Source organism: Meles meles, chromosome 10 (assembly GCF_922984935.1).
Source record: "Meles meles chromosome 10, mMelMel3.1 paternal haplotype, whole genome shotgun sequence".
NCBI lineage: Eukaryota > Metazoa > Chordata > Mammalia > Carnivora > Mustelidae > Meles > Meles meles.
Window position 1 is genome coordinate 59,253,466 of NC_060075.1, and position 14,026 is coordinate 59,267,491.

Sequence of the window (14,026 nt, forward strand, 5' to 3'; positions counted from 1 at the left end):
TTCGGAAGTGGTTTACTTTCCAGCACAAATAGCCAGACAAGATTTTCACACCCTTTAAAGTAAAATGTTTTAGGATGACACAGAATTCTGTGTTCTAATTCACGAGAACATAGGATAGCTAAAGCCATATTATAATCTCTAGAACATCTTTGTTTTGTTCTTATATTACTAGATAAAATCGTGAAAATAAGTAAATGGGTTTATAGTCTAAATTGGAGATGAGATGAGAGTTGCTGTACACACTTGGTACAGCATGATAGCAACAGGCTGTGGAGTGGGACATGTGTAGGCCCAGTTCTCAGGCTTACTAATTAGTGGTCTATGAGCACCTTGCGCAACCTCTTCGAGCCCCTTTGCCTTGTAAAAATACAGATGCTAATCCTTGTGGTTTTTTTAGGTGTTGGAAATTAGGTGTTAACTACTCAGTAGAGTGCTAAGTACTTAAAAATGAAAAGGTATTAAGATGAATTACAACATCTAGGATTGTAGACAAATGGAAGGAGTCCTCTAAGCCTTCTTTGCCATGTGGGTGGTGAGTTAAAAATTACCCATCTGGAAAAGATAGTGTGTGATTTCTCTTTAGTTTCCTATATGCAACTGCAGTCTCTTCCTCAGGGAATTGTTGCTAATGTAATCTCTTCTCCCTACAACACGAATTCCTTTTAAACCCGTGTAAGAATTCTGTAAATCAACGAAAACATTTTTCTTCAATGTAACTTAAAAAAGATACATGGAGTGTATCTTGCTGGAGTGAAACTTGGGATAGAGGTTATGTTAGGTGACCTCAAAACTGGGTTGGGGCTCCTTCCTGTTCTGCAGGCCCCTCAACCATGCTAGAGGCCATGTGATCAGCTAGAAGTGCCCTGAGGAAGAATGAAGAAGCACAGGATTTAGAACTTTGAGGAATTAGAGAGAAACCTGACAAATTTCTTAAGCTCCTAGGGAGCACTAGATAGTTGGGGCAGATAATTAAAAATTTATAGTACCTGGTGAGTATAATTAGATGTCTTTGCCTTTATTACATTTTGGACAATTATCATGCTCACTATAGAAATTACACATTTGGAATTTTTGGTCAGTTACTCTTTTTGAGATCTTATTTCTCAGATTATCAGTAAAGTGACAGTTTTGGTAGTAGGTCTGAAACTGAAGAGAACTCTCCTCCTGCTGCAGTTATAAGCCAAGATACCCAGTATAAGTGGTGACTTAATGAGACATTAACATGTATAGCAGTTACTGACTTTTTTTTTTTGCAGATTTGTGGGAATTTTTGACTATATTTATAATTAACATTGATCAGAATAACTTGTGTACTATGTATATGATTAAAACACAATATTTTCGTGAACTCGCTGAAAATTTAAGAAGCTAGTTTTAAGTGGAATCTTCACTATTTATTTTGGAGCTTTAAAAACCTGGTGTCTGCTAGAAATAATATCTTGTTTTGATAGTGTTAGGGAATAACTTTCAAGAAAGTAGGGAGTGAGTTTCATATAGATACGTGAAATCCTTAACATGCTCATGGTGTTAATGAAGGAACCAGGCACATGTTAGAATCGGAGAAGCACACCTTTAGTATTGCTGTGAAGCAATACTAAAATGAACTCACATAGACAAAACTATTTTTTTTTTTTCCCATGTGAGAGGTGTCAAACCTCCACTGGGCAGAGTTTATTTGCATCTTTATATGCAAGAATAATTTTGCATTGCTGTCAGTTACCTATAACTTGTGAAGGTTGTAAAAGAGCTCAAAGGCAATGGAAGGTTACATTCAACTAATCCAGAAGGGTTGTCTCTAAACAGTACATAGTTTTACACTGAAGATACTCAGTATCTCTTGGTTATCCTAAGTTATAAAGGTTAGGCTAGTGACTTAACAACCTTATACCCAGGTATTACTTCATGCCAACACTTTCACACTGTTTTAATTTCTATTCGTAAAAACTAAGTGGAGTTGAGACTTGGCACTTGTAGTTGAAGTTTTGTGTTGGAAAGGAATAACACCTTCTTAGCCTATAGGCATTAAATTGCCCAAGCAAGACTGGTCTGAATTGGATACCATCCCAAGGCAAGAAAATGGTGAAGACTTCGCTTAGTCAGAGACACTAAACCACTTGTTTTCCATGGCTTCTTTTGAACTAATTCTCCTTTGTTCCCTTAAATTGTCTTGCATAGATTCTTAATGGATTCTCTTTTGTTCTCTTAGCTCTCAACTTTGAGGCTGTACCCAAAGGTCAGACAGCCCCTGGAGGGCATACATGTTAAAGGGAATTGTGAAATTTTAACTTCTTCATTAAAAATACATTTTCACCTCCCTTCCCCAATGTCCATAGCATTGGGGAAGGGAGGCGAACCATAAGAGACTATGGACTCTGAAAAACAACCTGAGGGTTTTGAAGGGTCAGGGGTGGGAGGTTGGGGGAACAGGTGGTGGGTGATGGGGAGGGCACGTTTTGCATGGAGCACTGGGTGTTGTGCAAAAAGAATGAATACTGTTACGCTGAAAAAAAAAAAAATAAATAAATCTTTGATACAGGAAAAAAAAAAAAAAAAAGAAAATCAAAAAAAAAATACATTTTCAAATTGGAGATAGATTACCTCAGAAAACTAAGATGTCCCAAATTAAGGCTGATAGTTGAGTTATCTGCGTACAGGAACTCAGAACTGTCTCCAGAACTCAGGTTATCTTAACCTCTGTAAGCTCCGTTTCAGGGTTCCATGGAGGGGAGAAGACTTGAATAGAGCTAGCAGGTAAATCCTTTCAGGGTTATTTCTGCCTTTCTTGTGATCACTTGCTGGGGTATAAATTTCTAAATATTTTCTCCTTCCCAGTACTTTGAAAATACATCATTGTGTCCTGGCTTTAATTTTGCTTGTGAGAAGTCTGTTGACCAGTATACTAGTGTCCCATTATCAGTCTTATTGTGTCCCTTGAAAGTTACCTGCCTTTTCTGTCAGGCAGATTTTATTTTTATTTATTTTATTCAAGTTTTTATTAAATTACTGTTAACGTACAGTGAAATATTTCAGGTGTAGAATTTAGTGATTCATCACTTCCATACAACACCTGGTGTTTATCATAACAAGCGCCCTCCTTAATCCCCATCACCCACTTACACCCCCAACCCTCCTCCAGTAACCCTAAGTTTATTCTCTATAGTTAAGAGGCTTTCCTGGTTTGTCTCTTTTCCCCCCCAGTATGTCCACTTGTTCTGTTTCTAAAATTCCACATACGAGTGAAATCATATGGTATTTGTCTTTGTCCAATTGACTTCACTCTGTATAATACTATCTAGCTTGATCCATGCCCTAGCAAATAGCAAGATTTCATTTTTTTTTTTTTTTTTGGCTGAGTTATACTCCATTGCACATATATACCACATCTCCTTGATCCATTCATCAGAAGATGGATGTATGGGCTCTCCATAGTTTGGCTATTGATAATGCTGCTATAAACATCAGGAAGCATGTTTCCCTTCAAATCTATATTTTTGTATTCTTTGCGTAAATAACTTGTAGTGTGAGTGCTGAATCCTAGGGTAATTCTGTTTTAAACTTTTGCAGGAACCTCCATACTGCTTTTATAGAGTGTACTAGCTCTAAGAGGTATCCACATTTCTCGGCATCCTTGCCAATACCTGTTGTTTCCTCTGTTGTTAATTTTAGCCATCCTCGCAAGTGTGAGGTGATACCTCCTTACAGATTTGATTTGAATTTCCCTGATTATGAGTGATGTCAAGCATCTTTCATGTGTCTGTTAGCCATGTGTATGTCTTCTTTGGACAATATCTGTCCAAACTCTTTATCTCTCCTTCTATTATGAATGATAGCTTTGCTGGATATAGTATTCTTGGCTGCAGATTTTTCCCTTTTAGCATCTTGAAGGTGCCATGCCACTATCTTCTGGCTTGCCAGGTTTCTGTGTGGAGATCTGTGGCTAGCTTTATGGGTCTTCCTTTGTAAGTTAAGGACTTATTCTGATGATTTGCAATTTTTTCTTTTTTACTCCATTTTGCAAATTTACAGTGTATCCAGATGTGGCATGTTTTTGTTGATTTTTAGTAAGAATTTTCTGTGTCTCCTGGATTGGGATCTCTGTTTTCTCTCCTGATCAGGGAAGTTTTCAGCTATTTTTTCAAATAAGCCTTCTGCCTCCTTTTCCCTCTCTTCTTCCATTGGGACTCCTATGATATGAACCTTACTATGTTTGGTAGAGTTCCTGAATTACCTAAGTCTACTCTTGTGATCCATAATTCTTCTCTCTTTCATTCAACATTGTCTATAACTTTTATTTTTTATATCACTTACTCATTCCTCTGCTTCTTCCACCCTTGTGATCATTACATCCATTTGGTTTTGAATTTCAGTACTGCTGTTTTAATTTCTGCCTGATTGTTTCTTAGCTCCTTTCTTCTTTGTTGTAAGGTTCTCCTTGATGTCTTCCATGTTTTCCTCAAGCCTAGAGAGTATCCTTATTATGGTTACTTTAAATTCCCCACCAGTCATATTACTTGTATCTGTTTTGATTAGATCTCTGGCCACTACCTTTTCTTGTTCTTCCTTTTGGAATGAATCCTTCCATCTTAGCATTTTTGTAGGTCTCTTTCATCATGTGTGTGTTAGAAAAGCCTGTTACATTCCTACTCCTGAGAGTAATGACTTTATGAAGAAGAGATCATATAGTTTCTAGGACCTGGTGCTTCAGGGAGTGTCTCTGGTGTGTATTTGGTGCTCTGTGCTCTGCTGCTGAGTTTTGGCTGCTCTGACCTTCAGATCAGTCTTCTGCAGAGGCTCTCCTGGCCTGTAGTGGGCAGTGTTAGAACCTTGGCTAGAGTGTGGCAAGTTTAAACTAAATGTGCTCTGGTCTGTTTGTTAAATGAGGCCTGATACTACTTCTGCTGACACTGAAGCCTTGTAGAACTCTATGGTTGGAAGATGTGATATGCACGGTTGGAGGGGTGGGCTGTGCTAGTCTTCTGGAGGGAGGGTCCCGCCACGCTGGGATGGACACAGGTTTTACCTAGAAGGGCAGTCACACCAGAGCCCAGGGGCGTGGAATTTGCACAAAGCAGGCTAAACAGCCATTGTCTGGGCTGGCTGTCCTCAGTAGGTGTCTTTGCATCTATGCAGAGGGGTGGAAGAGGGAAATGGTGCCCACTGGCTCCTTTGTCCCTAGAGAGATGTTTTTGGAAACTCTACCTCTCACAGATGCTAGAAGAGCAAACAGTTTCTCCCTTTGTGCCTTAGGTGATCCTCAAATCATGCAGTATTCCCCAGGGCTGTTTGCCTGCCTTCTCTCCAGGAGCAGGGCAGTGCCCTGGGGCTCTATTCCGGCCTGACCTCTAAAAAATGTCAACTTTGAGCCCCTGCTGGTTGTAAAAAGTCCAGACAATCAGCCTGTCTAGTTTTTCCAGCCAGTGGCTTTGGGGAAATGTTCTCCTCCTGCATTCCCCTCTGCAATCTTGTCTCTCTCTTTGAGCACCCTCTGACCAGGGCTCCCTCACCTCTACAGTACTTATGAAGCGTTTCTTCCACACTATGTACTTTCCTCACTGTAGCCTCTTCTCTCACTCTAGTTTTGCAGTTGTTCTGTCAGTACTCAGGTCCATTTCTTGGGCATTCAGAATGATTTGGTAAATATCTAGTTATGTTAGAGGGACAAGGAAAGTCACTCTAGTTTTGCAGTTGTTCTGTCAGTACTCAGGTCCATTTCTTGGGCATTCAGAATGATTTGGTAAATATCTAGTTATGTTAGAGGGACAAGGAAAGTCTAGGGTCCTCCTACCCCATTGCTGTCTTAGCTGTGGAGTATCTGTCAGGTGGATTTTAAAGTCCCTTATTTTTCTCAGGTAGTGTGCACTCTCTCTAATATGTGACTAGATAAGAATTTTTTTTTTTTGTCTCTTGCTTTGGATTTATTCAGGAGTTTTGATTTACATCTTACCATTTCTAGAAGCCTCTGTACCATTATCCTATAAATATTGACCTTGCCCCATTGCTCACCCTAAAGCTTTATCTTTTATTTCTACATCACTGTATGTATGGTAAACCTTACCCTGTCCTCTTACCACCTGTGTGTGTGGGGGGGGGGGGGGGAGTGGTTTCTGCTGGAGAACTTCGGTTTTCATTTTTTCAGCCCTACTGTAATCTCTTGTTGAAGTATTCTTCAATTAAAAATTCAATTTCTAGAAGTTTGACTCAGTCCTTTTCAAATGTTATTGGCCTCCTTTTTCTTAGGATTATGTATTCTGTTTTTCACTGTTTAAAGATGAATATTTAATATATTATAGCTAATGTAATTCTTTGTAGTTTTTCACTTCATTTGTTCACTTGTGATTTGTTTTGTCCTCTGTTGAGTAAACTGTATTGTAGGCCCATGTTTGGCAAGACAGTGTAAGTAGGAGTCCTTTGGGCATGGGATGAGTGTGTGTTTCTGGAACAGATTTGTGTTGGTTCTGCTGGGGATCCCAAGGGCTTTACCAGTTAGGGATCTCTTTATGTTAATTTTTGCCTTGAGGTTTTATCCATCTTATGGTGATGTTAAGCCAAAACATGAACTCACATCAAATTAAGGTAACAGGGAGATTCCCCTCCCTGTCAGAATCCCAGCCAGGACAGCAGAGAATTCTGAGCAGTGTTACCACACTGGATATTTGTACTTTGGGTGGTTTACCTTTTAAATGGTTACATGCATCTTTATGTGAGGACCACAGTTCTAACTGGCCAACTATGGGCTCAAAATGTCAGTCCTCATTCCTTCTCATTTGTTTAAACTAAAGCCTCTTACTAACCTAAAGCATCTCTGCTGTTTTCCTTGGATTCTGGCTCTGATGTTAGTCCTAGGGAGTTATCCAGCGAGTCCTCATTCTGAAAAACTTTGTAAAAACAAAAAAACCTTTAAAAATCACACTGGGGAAAAAAGCTGTTAGTAACATTTCTCCTGAATTACTTAAATAGCAAGATGTTTTGCAAGATAATTTGTCAGCCATTCTGCTGAAAGTACAAGAGTTTTACTAAGTATAAATTACTTGTATATTTCTGAATAATTGAAAGTCCAGAGGTGAAAAAGCAGTAAATAAGGACATTGTTTTAAGAGAGATGTTGGCAGGGGCGCCTGGGTGGCTCAGTGGGTTAAAGCCTCTGTCTTCGGCTTTAATGATCTCAGGTTCCTGGGATCAAGCCCTGCATTGGACTCTGCTCAGCAGGGAACCTGCTTCCCTTCCTCTCTCTCTGCCTGCCTCTCTGCCTACTTGTGATCTCTTTCTGTCAAATAAATAAATCTTAAAAAAATAAGAGATGTTGGCAAAGGTAAAATAAGTTGGAACACAGGAATGTGAGAGAATCACGTTAGGACTTCTAAGCTAGCTATCATATTCGCAGAACTTCCCAGAATAACATGAATATGAAAATGACAGTGCATCAAGAAAGCAACCTCCTCGAGATGTGCTCCTAAGGGAAGACACTTCCTTAATTACTTGCATGAATTTAAACCCTCTGTTTTTGTATCTCTAATCATGTTTCATCCTCTCCTCCCTAATCAACTTCTGACAATAACAGTCACATTTATTGCTCCTGCTTTTGCACCTTCAGTTTACTCCTCTGTGCACAGCAATCTGGTGTTTTTCTTCTCTGATTGCTCTGTCCAAACTCACCTGTGGCTTTTCGATTCCCAAATTAGATATGCATTTTTAGTCTGTTGTAAAATAAGGAAATTGACTGGCTTTTATACTTGGTTCCTTGAAGGGAAAATGGAAATAACTGGGATTTTTTCTGAGTATTAGGATGGTCTTTATTTTTTATGAGCCCCTTAGCACTCCCCTGAGCTTATGCTAATGAGATCACTCAGGATGGAGCCTAGTCACCAGAAATACTAATGGTTTCTAATTACCAATGGTGACTGGAGATTTGAGGCTTTGAATCAGCCCTGCCTCTGGGAGAGAGGAGTAGGGCTGGAGACTGAATTCAACCACATGGTCAGTGATTCAGTTACTCACACTGCCAAAATGATATCCCATTAAAAATTTTGGACGCTGAATGAAGCTCAACCAGGCCCACCTGGTTGAACAGTTGTGTGCTGACAGCATAGCACTTGCTTATTCCACGACGACGAGAGGGCACCTAGGAGGATATGTTGCGTGCTCTCCCAGACCCTACCCTGTGTCTCTCTTCATTTATCTGCTCTGATAAAATATCCTTGGCCATAAATGTGTAATCTGAAGTAATTACAATAAAAATGCAGTCCTAATCATTTTCCCGAGTTCCAGGAGTTTTGATGAACCTCAGTGGGGGCTGTGAGAACCTCCTGGACTTGGAGCCAGGGGTCAGGAGTGTATGTGGTGTGAGAATCCCACTTGTGTCTAGTGTCTACAGTAATAGCAGTCTGGTTGTGAATTGTGGGAGTTGTGGCTGATATTAGAAATGAATCGTATTATAACACACCAGTGTATACAGAATGGCTTCTTTAATTTTGACAGTTTTTTTAATTGTATTTTATTGTATTTTTTTATTGTATTTTTTATTGTATTTTGTATTATTGTATTTATTGTATTTTTTTATTGTATTATTTATTTATTTGGCAGAGAGAGATCACGAGTTAAGTAGAGAGGCAGGAAGAGAGAGAGGAGGAAGCAGGCTCCCTGCTGAGCAGAGAGTCTGAGGTGGGGCTCGATCCCAGGACCCTAAGATCATGACCCGAGCTGAAGGCAGAGGCTTAACCCACTGAGCCACCCAGGCGCCCCTAATTTTGACAGTTTTAACCAGATCTTCCTTCTGCAACTTTCTCTACCTTGTCTTCTGTGACTGTAGTCTTTACTACTTTTTTCTTGACTGCTTTTTTCAGATCCATCTTCCTTAAACATTCCCTTTAATTTTTATTATAACTTAACAAAGTACTTCTGAGCAATGAGAATCATGCTCACATTACTTAATTGAAAAAATGACATACAGTAAAATTTGCTTTAGGGAACGTACGTAGGCTAAGTGCTTCTATCTGTATAGAGGATTGTAATCACAATAGAACTTTCTCACACTACAAAGAATTACCTCCTGGTGCTGCTTGGTACCCAGACTCTTGTTCTATTCCTAATCCCTGTTAACTACTGATATTGATGTGTTCTCTGTCCCTATGTTTTTCTCTTTTCCAGACTACTGTATGAAAAGAATGCTACAGTATTTAACTTTGTGAGATGATTATTCTACTTGGTAAATAGCATTTACATGTAACCATTTTAACTACTACTTGACATGTTCTTCCAAAATCTCTCATGCTACATCTTCTCTGCTATAATTCCAGACCTTGTATGTTCAACTTCCAACTGAACAGAACCACTTAAATTTGCTTTTTTCAGCATGTCTGAGATCATGTGTAGGTCTGGATTCATTAATTCTCCCTGATCTCTTTCCTTGAATTAGCTTCTGGATACAAGTAAAAGTTAATATGTGTACATCAGGAACAATATACTCATTGATTACCCAGTATTAGAAATTTATGGAAAGTATTTTGGGCTTATTTTAAAAGAGCTGAAAAATGACTTGACAGATGATGATATTTTACAAACAAAGTATCATAAGTAGAATTGACCATGGCTAACAGTAACTTGTGCTGGCTTTCTACTGGTTAGTTTTGAACATGATCAAATGTATTGAAGCTCAGAGTTCAGTATTAGGTGGGTGTCAGGCAATACATGCTCCTGGGCCATTGGATTCTGTATCTTACTGGAGGGAAAGAAATGTTGGTATTAAGTCCCACACCTAAAGAAGCAATTTAATTCGTGAAAAAGCAGTGAGTTCTGATTATCTAGTGGGAAAGTTGAGACTTACTTTCATAAAAGTTGAAGTGCCCAGGGGACATGGTGAATTACTCCCTGACTACTATGGAATGAGATAAAACTTGATCTGTTCTTGATGTTGAAAAGGCTACTGCATGAAAAGGGGTTTTTTTTTTTGTTGTTTTTTTTTTAAACTATGACCCCTGTATATTCCATGTATTACTCTCAAAGTTGGAAGGAGCGCAGATCAAGGAAACATGGTATGTCTAGGGCTTAAAATGCAATAAAGCTTATTAAACATTCAGAACATTCAAGAAGAACACTTGAGATCATTTTAGATATAAGTTAAATGGTACTACTTTGATTTTCATGATTTAAAGTTGAGTATATCAAATGAGGGTCTTATTTTTGCTGCATATCCTTTTTTTTTAGGGGCACTTGCAGTGATGGAACAATTTGGATAGATTCTTATAACATGCTTGTATTTCTGTATTGAATATATTATTTTTTATGGAAGGAGATTGGAGGTAATCTGTTATCAAAATATGAAATAGTCAGAATCTCAAAATGGCCAATTATTACCTTTGGAGATCAGATTATGTAAACATTTATTAAGTAGTCTTGGAATAAAGACAACTCAGCTAAATGAAATTGTAATTTTATAGTCAAGATTTCTATAATGCATTGTCATAATTAGCTTGAATGCAGATATGTGAGTAGGAATGCATGTCAGTACCTGCTCTGTGTATGGATAATTATTGTTTAAATGTGCTTTTAAAAAGTAAACAAGAGGTGGGGTTCATTTTTCCACATTGTATGATTTGTATCTATGATGATATCCCTGCATTAACATGTGGAAATACTTGGATAGATTAGCTTGAGAGGCAGGTAATCAGTGTGGTGCTGAGCTGTTAAGCTTCCATTCAGGGCTTATTAGGCTAATTCCAAATGAGACAGTGTATTGGACAACTTCAGAATTATGCTTCATATAACAAACTACCCAGATGGCTCTATTGTAGAAGCAGCTAAATGACTCTGTCCATACTTGTGTCTTAATTTTGAACCTTTAAATTTCAGAAAAGATCAATATAACTGATGATTTATGTCTGAATAAAAGTCCCTTTCTATGGAAACAGCTATGGAGTACAGGCCTGGCAATTTTAGCATCTTTCTTCTCCATTTGTTTAAACCAGATAGCTGAGTGAGTGGTAATTGGAAGAAAAACAGGGTCAGCCAAAGAGTGGTTTTTTGGTTTTCTTTTGCTTGTTTGTTTGTTTTGACATGTGACCCTTTTCATGGGCATTTTATTCAGTAAGTGAGTAGTGACTTTGTATTTTAAGTGGTCTTCCTATTGTGTTCCTTGATACGTCATCTCTAGGCTTTGATTAAAACCAGAACCTTACTAAGTCTGGAATATTACATTCGAAATGTGGATGGTTTTTTTCTCTTGAGAAGTTTTTAGTAGTCAAAATGAGAGTCCATAAATCCCCTTTTTAAATTTTTTTAACAGTGTAACATGAAAAATGCTTTGGACACCTCTAGATCTACCACCTGAACATTATAGTCACTTTAAAACTATATCCCGCCTTGGGGCACCTGGGTGGCTCAGTGGGTTAAGCCTCTGCCTTGGGCTCAGGTCATGATCTCAGGGTCCTGGGATAGAACCCCTCATCGGCCTCTCTGCTCTGCAGGGAGACTGCTTTCCTCTCTCTCTCCGCCTACCTCTCTGCCTACTTGGGGTCACTGTCTCCATGTCAAATAAATAAATGAAATCTTAAAACCCAAAAAACTATATCCCTGCCTTGATCCTATTAATTTTCCCCATATGTATAAACATCCTGAAATTTGTTTTTATTCTTTTTTTTTTTTTCATCTTGTTGCATGTATCCCTACAGGACATACTAGGTTTGTATGCTTTTTAATATCCCGCTATAAAGTATAAAGTAAAAAAAAAAAAGTGTATCATTTAACTTCTGTTTTGCTTTTATTTTGACAGCACTTTTGCAAAAAAAATACATTTAGGGAAATTATTCGTATGAATCTTTGCAGCTATCATGTGTTCATGATCACTGCTTTATATCACCATTCATCTATTTGTAGTTGGTGAACATGTTTAATTTTTGCCTATGTAAGCATTGTTAGCATGAACATTATTGTTGTCCTAAGCACATGAACAAGGATTTCACTAGCGCCAAGATAAAATGCATTTTACTGTTTTGATCAGATGATGCTAAATTACTTTCTGAACATGTACAAATTCCCCTCGATAGAGTATAACAAGAGTTTGAGTTAAAGCCATATCCTTACCAACTGATCCTGTTAGACTGACTTTTTCCTATCCAGTTAATAGAAAATACTTTTCCTTTATCCATTCATTGCTTGGTAGACCTTTACATAATTTATCATTTCTACATGGTCATAGTCTCCCTCCCATTTTCTCAGACTTACTGTTACTGTATCCTGTGACTTTGCTGATCTGTTTCAGTGAAGTCCTTTTCTCTCCCTACCCAGTGAAGTCTCCACAGTCCCTCACAGAGGGTGTAGTCTTGGGCATGAATGTAGTCAGGCTGGAATGAAAGTAGTTTCGTAGGGTACCTTTTGTCTTTGTTAGTCTCTTACTGTTTCTGATATCACACTTAACTGATAAACTGTATTCATTGCCTGCAAATTGCTTTCTTTTCTTTTTTCTCTTTACTTCCTTCCTTAACAATGCCTAAGGTATATAAAATGCCCTATACTCTGATTCAATTAAACTTTGGTTCCATTGCAAGGATGGTTTTTGAGGCCAGTATTGGAAGTTTGCTCTGAGTCCACCGGGCTGTTACTTGTCTCTTTCTGTGGTTCTCTCTGGTAAACTAGCTTGCCAATGGTTGAGGTTTTTGCTGTTTCATAGTTACCATCTTCCTCTTAATTGCCTAGCACGATAGCCTCTGTTTCTTTTGCCAGAATCCTTAGATTTAAACTTGGTCATCGTCAGTTACATACAAGGTGAGTTTTCTTTGGGAGAACTTGATAGCTCTGTTCTCACAGCCTGTCTCTCTCCCTATAAAAAATCACCACACCGCTGCTTGGTGGGGCATGATGTCTTGTTTTTCTAGGTGACACTCCTTCATGAGCAGGGTGGTCTGTGGAAACATTCGAGGACTCTAACCTTTTGTTATGCTTCTGGTGAAAACCTCTGCCCTATGTGAGATTGGTTGTTAAGGGTGTTCAGGGCCCAGGATTCATTCTGTGCTTACTATGACTGGGATAGATACTCCACTTGGGAGCGGAGGCTATGTAGTGGGAAGGGAGTCTCCAGTCTCTTGTCCGCAGTTGGCTTTAATTTAGCCTCTGTGACCTGGAGCTGAGTGACCGTGGGAGAGGAAGGCCGCCCATCTTTTCAAGCCGTATCTACTCCTAGTGGAATTTCTATCACACTGAGTTGGATGGATGATTAAGGAAGAAATAGATTGCGGCTTGAGTACCACAAGCACTATTTTTTACCAAGATTTAGTTGATATTCTTGAACAATGTTTCATCTACTGCATGCCCTTCAAGGATTTTAAATGGTTGTTTTAAAATATTTAAGTATAAATAAGTATTTAAAATATTTTTCACTAGTTCCCTTGCTGGAGAGAGTCTGCTCAAGTCCTCATGCTGACATTTTGTGACTCATTCTCTCTTTCAAATAGATTTGCTTCATGGCTTGGTATAGAATTCCAGTATTATGTATATATAGTTGCAATATAAATAGAACTTTTCCCTTAAAAGCTGTGTGTGTGTGTGTGTGTGTGTGTGTGTGTGTGTGTGTGTATGCATGCAAGTGTGTTTCTTTTAACTTTTATTGATATGTGTCAGGCTTGACCAATTAGGTTTTCTCCTTATTTATCTTTTGCCTACTTTGACATCTCTCCCTCCCTGTCAGCCCTGACGATCTCCTCATTTTTGCTTTTATTTCTAGGCTCCAAACTTCTATTTGAGTCACTGGAAATGGTGACAGTTTATAAATTGTCTACTTGGCTCACATATTAGCTTTGATTTTCAGCCAGTCGCTGGGATTTCATAAGCTAGTTTATGGGCTATCTATCTTGCATAGATACTGGTCTTCTCCAGACCAAATTGGCTGTGGCTCATAGATTTGATGTGCTGTAATACTTATGTGTTTGTTACGTGGAAGATAAGAACTTTTGGAGGAGGTTCCTTAATGGCCTACCACAGGAGCACTGTATTTTAAAGCTGCTTCTCCAAAGCAGTTGTCTGGTAATGACCTTCCAGAC

General features: G+C 38.6%; 1 protein-coding gene across 4 annotated transcripts in view; it reads left to right on the top strand.

The window, feature by feature from the left end:
- The window catches only part of CRPPA (CDP-L-ribitol pyrophosphorylase A), a 318,329-nt gene that overhangs the window by 20,419 nt on the left and 283,884 nt on the right, over positions 1–14,026 (top strand). The gene's annotated exons all lie outside the window — the stretch shown is intronic.